A 16,382-nucleotide genomic window follows, 5' to 3' on the forward strand; every position below is an offset into this window, starting at 1 on the left:
CACCCAGAAAAGCCATGGGAATCCTGATTCCTGAGGAGTGCGACTTGGCGCCAAGTTTTGCTCCTGATTGAGTCCAGGAGGCAAATGATGAAAGCAAGTGAGAGAATCACTCCTAAAGAGTACTAATAGATAATTTCATCTCTATGAATTTCTAGAACATACAAAGAAAACAGGTGCTGAAGAGATTTATTCAGAGGTTTCACGGAGTTGAGAAGGGTCAAGGATAGACTGGGAAGGACCATGAGAAGATTTCTGAGGGGACAGAAAAATTCTTTCTCTTTACAGAGGTGCAGGATATAAATGTATATGTTGTTGTTTAGTCACTAAGTTGTGTCCGACTCTGCAACCCACCAGGCTCCTCTGTCCATAGAATTCTCCAGGCAAGAATACTGGAGTGGGTTGCCATTTCCTTCTCCAGGGGATCTTCCTGACCCAGGGGTCGAACCTTGTCTCCTGCATTGCAGGTGGATCCTTTATTGTCCTAGCTACCAGTGAAGATCGAGTAAAGGGAGGGGGCTGGCAAAATGGGAGGGAGAATGGAAGACACCAGAGGTGGAGTGAGTGAGGTGGCAGCATAGTCATGTGGCATTTCTAATACGCCAGAGGCTCACCATCCAGCACTGGGTCCTCAGAAATAGGAGGGAGCATTTAGGAATTAATGTCTAAGACAACTGTTTCTCTCTAAAACTTAGCTAAGCCATTTGAACCAAATGCAATTTTAATTGCTAAGGATTTTTAAAAGTTTACACACACTTATAATTTTTATATCAATTCATTAATATGCTCATGGATGCTTTCAAAAATTATCATTGGTTTTGTCTTCTGGAGCAGTCAGCTCTGTTGGCAGCTCTCTCCCCATCTCATCTCCTGGGACCCATGTTGACTAAGATGTATGCTTCCATATTTTTCATCTAAATCATTTAATCATATTCTTTGTTGCTGTTCAGTCACTCAGTGTCCAACTGTTGCGACCCAATGGGCTGTAGCACGCCAGGCTTCCCTGTCCTTCACCATCTCCTGGAGCTTGCTCAAACTCATGTCCATCGAGTTGGTGATGCCATCCAACCATCTCATACTCTGTTGTCCCCTTCTCCTCCCACCTTCAATCTTTGCCAGCATCAGGGTCTTTTCTGAGTTAGCTCTTCGCATTGGGTGGTCAAAGTATTGAAGTTTCAGCATCAGTCCTTCCAATGAATATTCAGGATAGATTTCCTTTAGGATTGACTAGTTTGATCTCCTTGCAGTCCAAGGAACCACTCAAGAGTCTTCTCCAGCACCACAGTTGAAAAGTATCAATTCTTCGATGCTCAGTCTTCTTCATGGTCCAACTCTCACATCCATACATGACTACAGGAAAAACCATAGTTTTGACTATATGGACTTTGGTCAGTAAAGTAATGTCTCTGCTTTTTAATATGCTGTCTAGGTTTGTCATAGCTTTTCTTCCAAGGAGCAAGTGTCTTTTAATTTCATGGCTGCAGTCACCATCTGCAGTGATTTTGGAGCTCAAGAAAATAAAGTCTGTCACTGTTTCCATTGTTTCCCCATCTATTTGCCATGAAGTGATGGGACTGGATGCCATGATTTTCATTTTTTGAATGATGAGTTTTAAGCCAGCTCTTTCATCTTCCTCTTTCATTTTCATCAAGAGGCTCTTTTGTTCCTCTTCGCTTTCTGAATAAGGGTGGTGTCATCTGCATATTGAGGTTACTGATATTTCTCTCAGCAATCTTGATTCCAGCTTGTGCTCCATCCAGCCCAGCCTTTCACATAATGTACTATGTATATAAGTTAAATAATCAGGGTGACAATATACAGCCTTGATGTACTCCTTTTCCAATTTGGAACCAGTCTGTTGTTCCATGTCTGGTTCTAACTGTTGCTCCTTGACCTCCATATAGGTTTCTTAGGAGGCAGGTAAGGTGGTCTGGTATTTCCATCTCTTGAAGAATTTCCAGTTTGTTGTGATCCACACAGTCAAAGACTTTAGTGTAGTCAATGAAGCAGAAGTACATATTTTTCTGGAATTCTCTTGCTTTTTCTATGATCCAATGGATCATATACTAATTTATTTGTATTTACATATCTAACTATATTTATATACATACAGGTTTTGTGTCATTATTTTTCAGTTTTTAAATTGTGTTGTTCATACTTTTTTGCTTTTCTTCCCTCAACAATATCTTAAAGAAACCCCCCTCCATCATCTGGTAAGATCTGACTCAGCCCGTTAACACCTCATGTCACTGTGGAGTGTAGAGCTGAAGTTAACTGGTCTCTGCTGATAGATACTTGGGATGCTTTTATATTCATGTCTTCACAAACACTGCTGAAATAAACATCCTGGTATGTTTTAGGGAAGATAGGATAGCTTTTAGAAGTTTGCACTGTAGAACCACGTACCTAGGTTGGATTCCTGGTTCTTCCATTTACCAGTTGTGTTACCTTGGGCAAGTACTGAACCTGTATGGGTATCAGTTTTCTCTTTTATAAAACAGGGGGATCATAACAGCATGTGCAGCTCATGCAAAGCCTTTACAAAAAAACCTGGTCCATAATGAGGGCTCAATAAATATTAACTGTTATTATAAGAGTCCTTTTATTTCTATGAGATAGAATCATGGGCCAAAGGGTATATGGGTTTAAAAGTTATAGTATATATCATTGATTGTGCTTTGAAAAAAAGGCTACCCAAAGTCTTGTTTCTACTGGAAATGCAAGAGAATAACTTTCACCCATATCCCCTTGAAAAGATATAATTCTTTTTAATTTTTTCTAATTTGTTATAAAGTGATACATCATTGTCATTTTATGTGGCCATTGATAAAGCTGAAATTCTTTTTATGGGTTTGTTGATTATTTGGATTTTTTTCTTCTCTGAACAGTTTTTTTTCACTCTGCTGATTTTTCTAGTGTTGTTTCTCTCTTCTTTTCACATTAGAAGAACTCTTTGAAATCTACATTTTACAGATTTTCAATCTCTGGTTTTTCTGATTTACAAAGATTATTCTTCAAAATCAAAATTTACCTTTTGCTTTTATGGTGTTTTTTTTTTTTTTTTTTTTTTTTTTTGCCATAAACACTATTTTCATTTTTATACATTTAAATATATCTTTCTTTTCTTTTACAGATTCTAGGGTTCAAATCTTGACTGAAAAAGTCTCTACCATTCAAAGTTTCTGAAGTTTGTTTTCTATTCCCAAAAATGTTTGTTCTAGAATATATAGAAAGTCCTCTAGAGTTTCTTGAAGACATTTTACTGTCATATTTTTACATGTGCTTTATACTATAGAGGAATTTAATCTATTTTTTCCCCTTTTTTGGTTGCACAGTCAGCTGTGTTGGCATCATTAACTGAGTAGTCCATTCTTTTCCAACTGAGTCAAAGTGCCATCTTTGTCATATAAATCTCACACAACCTTACGTCTTTTTCTGAATAATGCAAATGTTGAAAAAGAGTTCTCTTTAATAGTTTTGAAAGCTTTACTAAAGGTTTCTCACAAGTTCTTAAGAAAACTGGGTTAGGAAGCGGACACAGTCACAATCAGACATGCATATTTTATGGGGACTTCTCAACTAATGTGTGCACTGAGCTTCTCTAGGGCAATGGTCGGAAGGCTGCTCAGATTCAGCCAGGAATGGGACCAGAGAAGCTCTTGTAGGTGCCTAAGAAGGAGCACAGGGGCTGCTGTTGGGATGGTGTGGGGGTGGGGGAGCTTATCTGACCCATGACTCAAATGAACAAGACACACTGAGCTATTCTTTCAGGAGGGGCCTTTGAGGGTTGAAGGGCCAGGACACATTCAATGGAATCTCATGATACTGTGGTTCCTACCTACTAATTCAGACTCTGCAGATGTAGCAAGGGATATTTAAAGTGTGTTATCCAGGACTTCTTAAGTTCCATAAAACTCTACAATTACACTTAATACCCACTTGGCCAAACTCTAAACATGCTCCAAGAGGCCTCCCTCCCGCCTCTACCTCCTCTTGCTAAAGAGCTGAAAACAGATTTCTGCCACCCAGGTTGTGTCTGCTTGGAAAGGGAGAGGGCATGGCAGGGGCAGAAAGACAGGGAGGAGCCTGCTTTGCAGTTAGCAGAGGTTCTCAGAAATTCTGGCTTGAGAGGGCCCAAAATTTCTGGTTATGATACTAATAGGTTAAATTTGTCACCATCACGAAGTTGAAATGAACACTCGGACCTTCTGGTGGTTGCACAGAAACTGACTAAACAACATCAGATCTCTAACTCTGGCTTCTGAAAGTTCTTCTCACACTGACAATTACGTAAAGAGTGACTCATATCACGACTTCTTAGAATGATACATTAACGAACAGTGCATGTCGACACTCTGGCGCTCTTACTCAAAAGAGTTCACCTTTTCCAGTTGTTTAGTGCATCTTAGATTTGCTCTGGGGAAAGTGGTATTCAGAATCACTGAGACAGATAAAGAATTTTCAGTGGTGATTTCAGAGAGAACAATGAGTAGAAACTTAACTGACACTCAACAATGATCTCCATTTTTCTGAATCCCAAATATTGTGAACTAAAAATTGAAATGAGATTGAAACTCTCACAACCAGGGAGTTTGAATTGAATATTATTCCTTCTATTTATCCATCGATCCACCTACCCACCCACCCCTCTACCCATCCATTCACCCACCTACCCATCTATCCACCCATCTATCCATCCATTTATCCATCCACCCATCCATCCATCCATTCACCCATCCATCTATCTACCCATCCATCCATCTACCCACCCATCCACTCATCTACTCATCCATTCATCCGTTCATCCTCCCTTCTTCCTTCTCTCCCTCCTGTCCCTTGTTTCTTTTCTTCCTTCCACACATACTTATTGAGTGCAAAGTCTGTAACTAGGAAAGTAAGACCTCGTTCTCTCAAATAAATAGTAAGGAGTTAGTAAGTAATAAATAGTGAGACAAATAGTAAGGAGTTACAAGTGTACAATATAAATCTAAAATATACTTTATTTTAGAGAGTGGTAAGTTCTGTCGATATAATGAGTTAAGATGTTAAATGGAGAGTTATAACTGGCTGGGCTGTTTTAAATTGAGTGCTCAGGGAAGGCACTTAGAGGAGATGTTTCAGCTGAAACATGAATCTTTCCTATCCAGGCATAAAGATCTGAAAATACATATATTGTGTACTATTCATAATTTATTAGACATAAAAGTAAGTTTGGAGCTTTCCACATTTACAGTTTTATTTTTTATACCTCCATTCAAAATAGATGAGAACTTTTTACCTGGCATTTTTGTATGCACCATTTTATGCAAGTGGGACATTTAATATAATGAACACCCTTACTGTCTGTGGTGGTGGTGGTGGTGTAGTCGCTAAGTTGTATCAGACTCTTGTGACCTTATGGACTGTAGCCTGCCAGACTCCTCCATCCATGGGATTTTCCAGGCAAGAGTACTGGAGTGCGTTGCCATTACCTTCTCCGAACCCACTGTCTATAGTCCACCACTAAATTTTGCTCATTTTTTCATTCTTCTAAAATAACTTTCCATTCCCACTGCTTCCACCTGAGTTTGATTCTTTATCCTCTTTTCAAACAATTATTTCAAAGAACTGCCACTTAAATCTGACACCTCCAATTTCCACTCCAATTCATCTACTTATAACCAGAGTTGACTTTTTAGAATACAGACCTACTCAAGACATTATTTCCCCTAAAAAAATACACTGACATTTTCATGATAAAACCCAAAGTCCCTCAGTTCAGTTCAGTTCAGTCACTCAGTCGTGTCTGACTCTTTGTGACCCCATGAATCGCAGCACGCCAGGCTTCCCTGTCCATCACCAACTCCAGGAGTTTACCCAAACTCATGTCCATTGAGTCAGTGATGACATCCAGCCATCTCATCCTCTGTCGTCCCCTTCTCCTCCTGTCCCTAATCCCTCCCAGCATCAGGGTCTTTTCCAATGAGTCAACTTGTTGCATCAGGTGGCCAAAGTACTGGAGTTTCAGCTTCACATCAGTCCTTCCAATGAACACCCAGGACTGATCTCCTTTAGAATGGACTGGTTGGATCTCCTTGCTGTCCAAGGGACTCTTAAGAGTCTTCTCCAACACCACAGTTCAAAAGCATCAATTCTTTGGTGCTTAGCTTTCTCCACAGTCCAACTCTCACATCCATACACGACTACTGGAAAAACCATAGACTTGACTAAACAGACCTTTGTTGGCCAAGTAATGTCTCTGCTTTTGAATATACTATCTAGGTTGCTCATAACTTTCCTTCCAAGGAGTAAGTGTCTTTTAATTTCATGGCTGCAGTCACCATCTGCAGTGATTCTGGAGCCCCCCAAAATAAAGTCTGACACTGTTTCCACTGTTTCCCCATCTATTTCCCATGAAGTGATGGGACCAGATGCCATGATCTTCATTTTCTGAATGTTGAGCTTTAGGCCAACTTTTTCACTCTCCTCTTTCACTTTCATCAAGAGGGCTTTTTAGCTCCTCTTCACTTTCTGCCATAAGGGTGGTGTCATCTGCATATCTGAGGTTATTGATATTTCTCCCGGTAATCTTGATCCCAGCTTGTGCTTCTTCTAGCCCAGCGTTTCTCAGGATGTACTCTGCATATAAGTTAAATAAGCAGGCTGACAATAGACAGCCTTGACGTACTCTTTTTCCTATTTGGAACCAGTCTGTTGTTCCATGTCCAGTTCTAACTGTTGCTTCCTGACCTGCATGTAGGTTTCTCAAGAGCCAGGTCAGGTGGTCTGGGATTCCCATCTCTTGAAGAATTTTCCACAGTTTATTGTGATCCCCACAGTCAAAGGCTTTGGCATAGTCAATAAAGCAGAAATAGATGTTTCTCTGGAATTCTCTTGCTTTTTCAATGATCCAGTGGATGTTGGCAATTTGATCTCTGGTTCCTTTGCCTTTTCTAAAAGCAGCTTGAACATCTGGAAGTTCACGGTTCACGTATTGAGGAAGCCTGGCTAAAGCCCAGAGTCCCTAGATGCCATTAAATGCCCTTCCCTATCTGGTGAAAGAAGGCTTTACAGCTTTTCTTTTCTCTGTTTTGGAGTCAAACACAGCTGTCATCTGTTTGTTCACCTGTCATCCTTCTGTGAATTTCGGGCCCTCTCCCTGGAAGTTTCCTTTCCCCATCTCTGCCAGCCAACTATTCTCACTCATTTTTAAAGCACCTTATACCTAATACTGATAACTATGTAATGTGCTAAGTGCTATAATAGAAGTACAGATAGCATTTATCACATTGTATTGCAATTTGCCCAGAGGGGAAATAGAAGGGGCTAGAACCTACTGCAGTCAGGTTTTCCGGGTTCCAACCTCAGCTTGGTCTGTGATTATCTCTCTGAGTTTGCTAATGTTTGCACCTTATTTTCCTCTATAGCCTGGGTTTCTCCTATAGCTCTGGGTTACAGGGCTGTTGGAAGTGTCTAGTATGGTGCTTGGCATGTTTAACAAATTTTCAATGAATGTTTTATTGTTTAGCTTTATATTCACTTCTGTATCTTGAGAGACATAAAATCAGCATACAATGATGATTAAAAGGGTAAAAAGATCAGCATGAGTACCTCTGCTGCTGCTGCTAAGTCTCTTCAGTCGTGTCTGACTCTGTGCGACCCCAGAGACGGCAGCCAACCAGACTTCCCCACCCCTGGGATTCTCCAGGCAAGAACACTGGAGTGGGTTGCCATTTTCTTCTCCAATGCATGAAAGTGAAAAGTGAAAGGGAAGTCGCTCAATCATGCCCAACTCTTAGCGACCCCATGGACTGCAGCCTACTAGGCTCCTCTGTCCATGGATTTTCCAGGCAAGAGTACTGGAGTGGGGTGCCATTGCCTTCTCCTCATTAATATGCAAATAGAAATCATAATCAAAGAATAAAGATAAGGAATTTGGAATATTACCCTAAGATTTCTGGATCAAAGACACCTACAATGGACACATACAGTTAAGGAAATGGTAATACTTTTAGTGGATGAACTGAAAGTCCTGAATTGTATAGGTTCTTTCAGATATTTTTAATCCCTGTCATGCACCCCTCATGGGTTTCCCTCCATTTTCTGTCCCACTCTGTGACCCTGGGGATAGGCCATTATTGCTGCAATAGTTGGAGATTCCTTGCCCTCTGGTCCATGGTTGGCTTGGCCAGTGGGACTGGTGGGTGGAAGAAGGACATTGTGCTATTTCCTGGCCTTTCTCTCCCTGACTTAGGGAGGGCAGGGCTGTGTCCATATGTGACCACAGTTCCTATGGGAGGCCCAATGGGGTTCCAGCTCCACCTCCTCTCTCTTACTTGGCATGAGTGTTAGCCTGGCACATTTTAACAATGTTCTTATCAACTTGGAAATTCTGTGGTACAAATGTTTCTAAAGTTGCTCCAGGTTTCTGCTTAAAACCCATCAATCCCCACCTTTAGCAGGAATTAACATAAACCTTTAAGTTAAAGGGTCCAGAGATAAGAAAGATAGCTACAAAACACCAGAAGGAGCCAGTTGGGAACAAGATGGCAATTAATCTGACCTCCGACAGACCCTGAATCTCATCAGACACTGATATTTACTACATTAGCATATTAAAAGATACACTTACCACTTCAGTACTATCGCCTGGAAAATCCCATGGACAGAGGAACCTGGTAGGCTACAGTCCATGGAGTCGCAAAGAGTCAGACACGACTGAGTGACTTCACTTTCTTTTCACTTTCACCCTTGACCATGACTGGATATTAAGTATCAAAAAAGGTTAGGGGTGTGGCGTCACACTCCCTTGAAAAAGCCTTGCTCCTTCCCTAGGAGACTAAAGCATAGGTCTCTTCATCATTAGCCTTATTTCTTCTCCTTTTGTCTTTACTCCTAAAAATTAAATCCCTCCCATCTGGTGGGTTAGATGTTGATCGGTGAACTTAGTCCTTGCTTCTCCATTCTTTGGTGATTGAATAAAGCTTGTGCTGTATCAATCTCAGCTTCAGTTTTGTTATTTGGCTGCTCTGACCAAAGGGAAGGGAAAAAGAACCCTCCTCCTGTGCCACTGCAGAGAGCCTCTGGAGCTAGGGCCAAAGCAGGGTTCATACAACCTAACTGGGTAATACAAATGAGTAATGAAACAATTATGGGAAGTCCTTTTAGGCTGAAGTTCAAAAAAATAGATTTTCTTTTCAGTTTACTTATTATGTGTGTATAGAATCTCCACCATATTTATTCATGGTAGTATCTCTCAGCACTTCACTAGGAACAAAGGGAAGGAGGTAGAAACCTCCTTTTGATTTCCAGGCTGCATCCTAGCATATGCAAAGCCCACACACAGCAAGCAGGAAGCAGAGAATTTCAAGTAGCTACAGTCAGGGAGGAGCCAGCAGGGGAAGGACCTGGGGTCAGAGGCCTCTTTGCCCATCTCTGGGGTACTGCCTGGCCTGGAGGTGACTGACAGAGGCCCATGGTGCAGGCGCAGTGTGTGTAGGGCGACCTTGTGTCATAATAAGCAGAGTGTGAGCATCGTGCAGAGCTTAGTGCAAAGCTCCCAGGGACATGTGTGTTTGTTGCCAACATTGTAAGGGAGTTACAACCACAGATGACAAATGAAAGTGTGACCTTTGAACAATTAACTGCCCCTGGATTATAGGAGCCCTCTGTCTTAATGGCTCTGGTAGAAGGAAGTGGGTCATGTGGCTTGTGGAACAAGCCTTATTCATGCACCCATATGAACTGCTCTTTTGAACACCTTAAGTGCCAGGCCTGTGCTAGAGTAAAGTAAGACAGATCCATCTCTGCTTTCATGGAGCTTACTCTCTAGGGGGACACAGACAAAACAGAGTGTGGGACACAGAGGAAGGCCAGTGAAAAGATAAAGAACTTGAATAATAATTTAAAAAATGACCTGTGTAAAGAGGCCTCTTCTAGCCACACCCGAGCAACGTTTCCATCCAGGGTGATGTTTAATCCTGTAAAGCTGATCGATTTTCTCTCTGTTTATTTCTGGCCTACAGGCCTGTCTGCGGAGGGAAGAGAGGGCAGGGGGCAGGAGTCACTTCCCTTCCAGGCAGACTCCTGTCCTAGCCCAACCTGTGTTAGGGACAATTTCCAGCTTTACAAAGTCAAGGCCCTGACTGTGAGGAGCCCTGTAATCTTTTGGTCTCTGTTTTCTCATGAGTGATATGTTGGTCATAGTAAGTGCCATCTTCCTCACCGCCCATGTGGACTGTGGGACGAAGTGTCCTGGGGAGTGAGGGAAGGAAGAGGGCCAGGCGCCGACATCTGGGATCAGCCACAGCCTTACCCACCCGGCCGATGGGTCAGTGCCACCTGGCTGGGCCAACGCCTGAGAACTCAGGGTTCAGGTTTCCTCAGTGGCGCCGTCCCACCCCCGCCCTCACTGCCACAGTCACAGTGACAAATTCTCAGGCAGGGGCCTCAGCACCCACTTGCTGCCACACTTTGTGCAAGGCCTGGAGTGACTTCATTCGGCTGTTGAACCTTCCTGGGTGCACTACTGTCAAAATGGCCCAGCATTTGGGTGCCCTCACTTTTCTTGGTAAAAGCATTTGCCCTGGGGTGCAGAACGGCTCACAGGAAGACATCCAGAAGGAATAACTGCAGCGCTACCATCTGGTTCAAATGCCCACAGCCCAGCAGGGCTTCCTTTTCAAAGCTAAAGCAGACTTGGCCCCAGTGGTTCAAGTTCTGTCCACTGGTTGTGACTGCCTCTCTCCCCTAGGACCTCTGAGGCACTAACGAAACACGAGCCCCACCCTGTGTGAGGGTTATGGTTCAATCTGGGACCAGTTCTGGCTTTGCATTTGGGCTTTTCTGTCAGTCAGGGGCTTAGGAGACTGAGGTTCAGAGTCAGAGCCTCAGGGCAGAGAGGAGGTCCCAGATTGCTCCAGAACAACTCACCATTCAATGTGAACTCTCACCTGCCTGAGCTCTGTTCAGATTGCTAGTTGCTCAGAAAGTTCCCTGCCATTTTGCTTCTGGGCTACACAGCAAATATTTCCAAGGTAGGAACAGCAGTGGGTGAAAGTCCTCAAGTCCGTTCCTTTGCAAAGACAGCAGGTAACTAGCACTTTGGGCCAGACTTTGTAACATTTTGACTTTTATGAAGGATCCATCCAGAGAGCTTTGCTAATTCTTACAACAACTCTGAGGTTTCCTTCCTCCAGGTTCTCAGGTGTAACTGACACATCGACACGGCCTCATCCAGCCGGAGATGTTCAGAGACAACAGAGCCTGCCTGAGAACAGGGTCCAGGCAGCTGGCAAGGCATCTGTTGAGGCCACTCTCAAGTGGTAATGAGTTGGCCAGAAGGCCAGCGAGCCTCCTGTGCATTCCCCCAGGACTTTTTGTCTGTAGCCTTCCCTATGTCACTCCTGGGCTTGGCCCCAAGGTTTCCTCCAGAACACTCGGTCCCCTTCACACCACTAGGGCACTTAACCTCATGAACCTCTGTCACTATCCAAACACAGCTCCTGTGATCATTCCCTGATGTCCTAAGCTCTGTCCTCCCAATCCTATGCTCTGGATCCCTGGGGACCCCCTGTATGCCCCCTCCAGCTTCTGCCTTCTTGGACTGCCTTCTTCCCCACGAGCAGGTCTTCACTGGAGCACCTCCATTCCTGTCCTACTCCTCCCAAGCTGGGGCACTCTGGCCACTCATTCTCAGCTTCCCCCAGGGACCTGGGGCCCTGGCCACCCTGGACTCATCAGTATCCTCCACCTCTGCGAGCTCCCATCTCCTCCTCTCCTCCCTCCTCCTGGGCCAGTCTGCCTGTGATATTGTTGCTGTTCAGTTGCTCAGTCGTGTCCGGCTCTTTGTGGCACCATGGACTGCAGCACGCCAGGCTTCCCTGTCCTTCACCAACTCCCGGAGCTTGCTCAAACTCATGTCTGTTGAGTCAGTGATGCCATCCAACCATCTCATCCTCTGTGGTCCCCTTCTCCTCCTGCCCTCAATCTTCCCCAGCATCAAGGTCTTTTCCAATGAGTCAGATCTTAGCATCAGGTGGCCAAAGTATTGGAGCTTCAGCTTTAGCATCAGTCCTTCCAATGAATATTCAGGATTGATTTCCTTTAGGATGGACTGGTTTGATCTCCCTGCAGTCCAGGGGACACTCACGAGTCTTCTCCAACACCACAGTTCAAAAACATCAATTCTTCAATGCTCAGCCTTCTTTACATCCAACTCTCACATCCATACATGACAACTGTAAAAACATAGCTTTGACTATACAGACCTTTGTCAGCAATGTAATGTCTCTGCTTTTTAGTATGCTGTCTATGTTTGTCATAGCTTTTCTTCCAAGGAGCAAGCGTCTTTTAATTTCATGACTGTGTTAGTATTTCCCAATCTCAGTTTCCAGCCCAGATTTCCAGGGCAATATTCCAGGTATTTACCAATATACCCACCTGTTTATAATGGAACCTGCAATTTCTACCTGTCAAAGAGTAAATTCCTCCTCTTTCCTCTGAGTATTGTCTATTTCATGTAATTCTCATCACAGTGAACATCCCAAACTGTCCCATGGTGCAACCAGAAACCTTGGGCTTTTTCTATATTTCTCTCTCCCTCCCACCTCAACAGTCAAACAGTAAAACAACTAGCTGAGTCTCTTCTCCCTCTGAGACGTTCTTAAGGTTAGTCCCCTCCTTTCTCAGACCCCACCTCTGCCTCAGTTTGAATTCTGTTTCTCCCTGTGACGTACCAACCGCTCTGGAGCTGGTCTCAGCTCTTTCCAGCCTTTTGTCCTTAAAATTTTCCCTGCACTATGGCAAGATTTACTTTTTAAAAACACAAACCCAGTGACAGTATTCTCTTTATGTGATGAGACCATCTGCCTCTCTCTTTGTCTCCAGCCTCATTCCCACAACCCCCAAAGCCATTTTCTGTTCTGATCTGTCTACACTGCTTGCCAAAGGCTCCATTTCCTTTCACACCTTTCATTCTTGTTTCCAATACTGGCTCCTCAAAACACTTTTCTCTTCTGCTCTGTTGATTCTCCTACTCAACTATCAGTAAAGATTGGCACATATATCCATTCCTTTTCATTAAAAAAAAAAATAGCAAAAGAAAAAAAAAAGACAGCACAATTATTCCCTTTTTATGAGATTCCCTGGTTTTACTCCCCACTGCACCATCCCCTACCTTGGGTTGAGTGAGACACTTTCCTTCATGATTTAATACAATTTCCAGGCTTATATATGTATCTCAGACTTACACACACACATGTATTATATATGTATAACTTGGCATTTAAGATACTATAGTGGAATTACAGATTTACTCATGTGCTCTCTCCCTTTGAGGGAAGAAACCTCGTTCACTTTACTTCTGTATTCGCCCAACACACAGCATGTACTTGATTTCAGTTAACGAATGTATCCCCACAATACCCAGCAAAGTCCTATATGCTGTAATGTTTGTGAAAGCATTTCCTCAGTGACTGCTAACTCTAATTCATGACCTCTAAGACACCACCTTAAATTTCATGCACATAGACTGAGAGAATTGGGGGATTATATGAAGTATAATCTGCGTACCTATATAGTCTTTAAAATATTATTTATTGATTTATTTATTTTTGGCTGTGCTGGGTCTCCATTGATGCATGTGGGCTTTTTCTAGTTGTGAGTGGGGGCTGCTCTCTAGTTGTGCTGTGCGCATTTCTCATTGTGGTGGCTTCTCTTGTGGCAAAACAATGAGCTCTGGGTGTGCAGGCTTCAGGAGTGGCAGCACACGGGCCCAGCAGTTGCGGTTTGTGGGTTCTACAGCTCTTGGGCTGCAGTAGTTTTGTGCATAGGCTTAGTTGCCCTGAGGCATGTGGAATCTTCCCAGACCAAGGATCAAACCTGTGTACCCTGCATGAGCAGGAGGATTCTTAACCACTGGACCCAGGGAAGTCCCACATATATTCTTGTTTCATGCGGGTATGGTACTCTCCACTGTCCGGTGAACCCTACTGGAATGTGACTAAGTTAGAGCTGGTCTTCAATTCTTAGCCCTAAATCTTATCTGTAGTGACTTGCTGCTCTGCCCACACCACCAGGGGTGTTTCTGCCTCCCAAGCTACATCATCCAGTTATTTGATAAGTTACATGAAAAGGAACAACAAAGGCAAAAAGCAACAAAAAAGCAACAACATTTGCTTCTTCACTTGTGCCAAACACTTGAAACACATCCCCTGAGCAGGCACATGCCTTGCTCAGCTCAAGAGCTGACTCATACAAATCAGAGAAGTTAGATCACTCCTTCACATCACACACAAAAATAAACTCAAAATGGCTTGAAGACGCAAATATAACACTTGACACAATAAAACTCCTAAAAGAGAACGCAGGCAAAACATTCTCTAACATAAATTGACCAATGTTTTCTTATGTCAGTCTCCCAAGGCAAGATAAATAAAAGGAAAAATAAACAAATGGGACCTAATCAAACTTACAAGCTTTTGCACAGCAAAGGAAACCATAAACAAAACAAAAGACAATCTATGGATTAGGAGAAAATATTTGCAAATGATGCGGCTGATAAGGGCTTAATTTCCAAAATGTACAAATAGCTCATACAACTCAATAACAAAAAGCAAACAATGCAATAAAAAAATGGGCAGAAGATCTCGAGAGACATTTCTCCAAAGAAGACATACAGATGGCCCGTAAGCATGTGAAAGGATGCTCAACATTGATAAGTATTATAGAAATGCAAGTCAAAACTACGACGAGGTACCACCTTACACAGATCAGAATGGCCATCATTTTAAAGTCTACAAATAAATGCTGGAGGGAGTGTGGTGAAAAGCGAATCCTCCTACACTGTTGGTAGGAATGTAAATTGATGCAACCACTATGGAGAACAGTATGGAGGTTCCTCAAAATACTAAAAATAGAGTTACCATATGATCCAGCAACCCCATGCCTGGGCATATATCTGGACAAAAGAATAATTCAAAAAGATATATGTACCCTTATGTTCGAAAAGATACATGAATCCTTATGTTCATAGCCACACTATTTACAATCGCCATTACGTGGAAACAACCTAAATGTCCATCAAGAGGTGAACAGATAAAGAAGATGTGGTGTGTACACAATGGAATACTCCTCAGCCACAAAAGGAAAGAAAGAAGGCCATTTGCAGCAACCTGGATGGACCTAGAGAGTATCACGCTAAATGAAGTAAGTCAGAAAGAGAAAGACAAATACCATATGATATCACTTAAACGGAGAATCTAAAATACAACACAGATGAACTTATCTTTGAAACAGAAACAGACTCAGACATAAGAGAATAGACTTAATGGTTGCCAAGTGGCAGAGTAGGGGAGGAGGGATGGGTTGGGAAGCTGGGATTAGCAGATGCAAACTATTATATATAGAATGGATAAACAACAAGGTCTTATTATATTGCACAGGGAACTATATTCAATATCCTGAGATATACCATAATGGAAAAGAATATGAAAGATATATATATACATGTATAACTGAATCACTTTATTGTAAAGTAGACATTAACACAACATTCTAAATCAATTATAGTTCAATAAAATAAACTTTAAAAAAATTAAAGAAAAAGAAGAACTCAGAGGTGAGAGTGGAGAGAGAAGTTGTGGGCTGTAGCTGGCAGCCTTAGCAGAGGTGGATTGTTCTGATACTATGAAATCAGATTATGGGGATTTGGGCTGTAAGCCCAGTGGCCAGGTGTTACCCCAGAAGCTCCCTTCGCCAGCAGCCCCAGGACACATCACCAGTAAGTTATGTCAGATAAGAACCGTGTCAGCAGTTTCCAGGACTCATTTCCCTCCTGATTACAGGAGCTCCTGCAGTGAAATCAGGGGTACTTTTCAAGTCATGTGTTGGGGCGACAAAACAGGAGAGTGCATGCATCCTAGTTGTCCCATGCAGTTTTCTGGAGATTTCCACCCATATCTGAGGTATCTCAGCTACAGAAGTGCACAGAACTGACCAATACTCATCTTCTTACTCATTTCAGTAAGTGGTAATTGCCTCAAGATGAGAGGACCAAAGACATGTTGCACTTTTAAGTCAGAAGGATGCTGAGAGATCTAACCTAACAGCCTTATTTTAAAGCAAGATGCAGAAGCTGATGGCCACAGTGCAAAAGCCATCAGTCCAAGATCAGAGAACCTCAAATACATGAATACCTTCAAGAACCCCTCCCTGGGAATGCTTAGGATTTTAGGAGAATTATCAACACTCAGGACCTGTATCTACTTACCTCAGTGTTTCTTCAGAAGAAAAACTGTTGTATCTTACATCAATGTGCAGTTGATAGGAAATTTGCAGCATCTTTAGTGATTCATTTTGTATTCTGGGTGAAACCTAGCAGAGAATTTTGTTTCCAGTGCTTTGTC

The 16,382-nt window shown here is 42.7% G+C and overlaps 1 protein-coding gene across 1 annotated transcript in view; it reads right to left on the bottom strand.

The window, feature by feature from the left end:
* HECW1 (HECT, C2 and WW domain containing E3 ubiquitin protein ligase 1) overlaps positions 1-16,382 on the bottom strand; it is a 255,395-nt gene that overhangs the window by 39,764 nt on the left and 199,249 nt on the right. The gene's annotated exons all lie outside the window — the stretch shown is intronic.

Source organism: Budorcas taxicolor, chromosome 4 (assembly GCF_023091745.1).
Source record: "Budorcas taxicolor isolate Tak-1 chromosome 4, Takin1.1, whole genome shotgun sequence".
In the NCBI taxonomy this organism is placed as follows: domain Eukaryota; kingdom Metazoa; phylum Chordata; class Mammalia; order Artiodactyla; family Bovidae; genus Budorcas; species Budorcas taxicolor.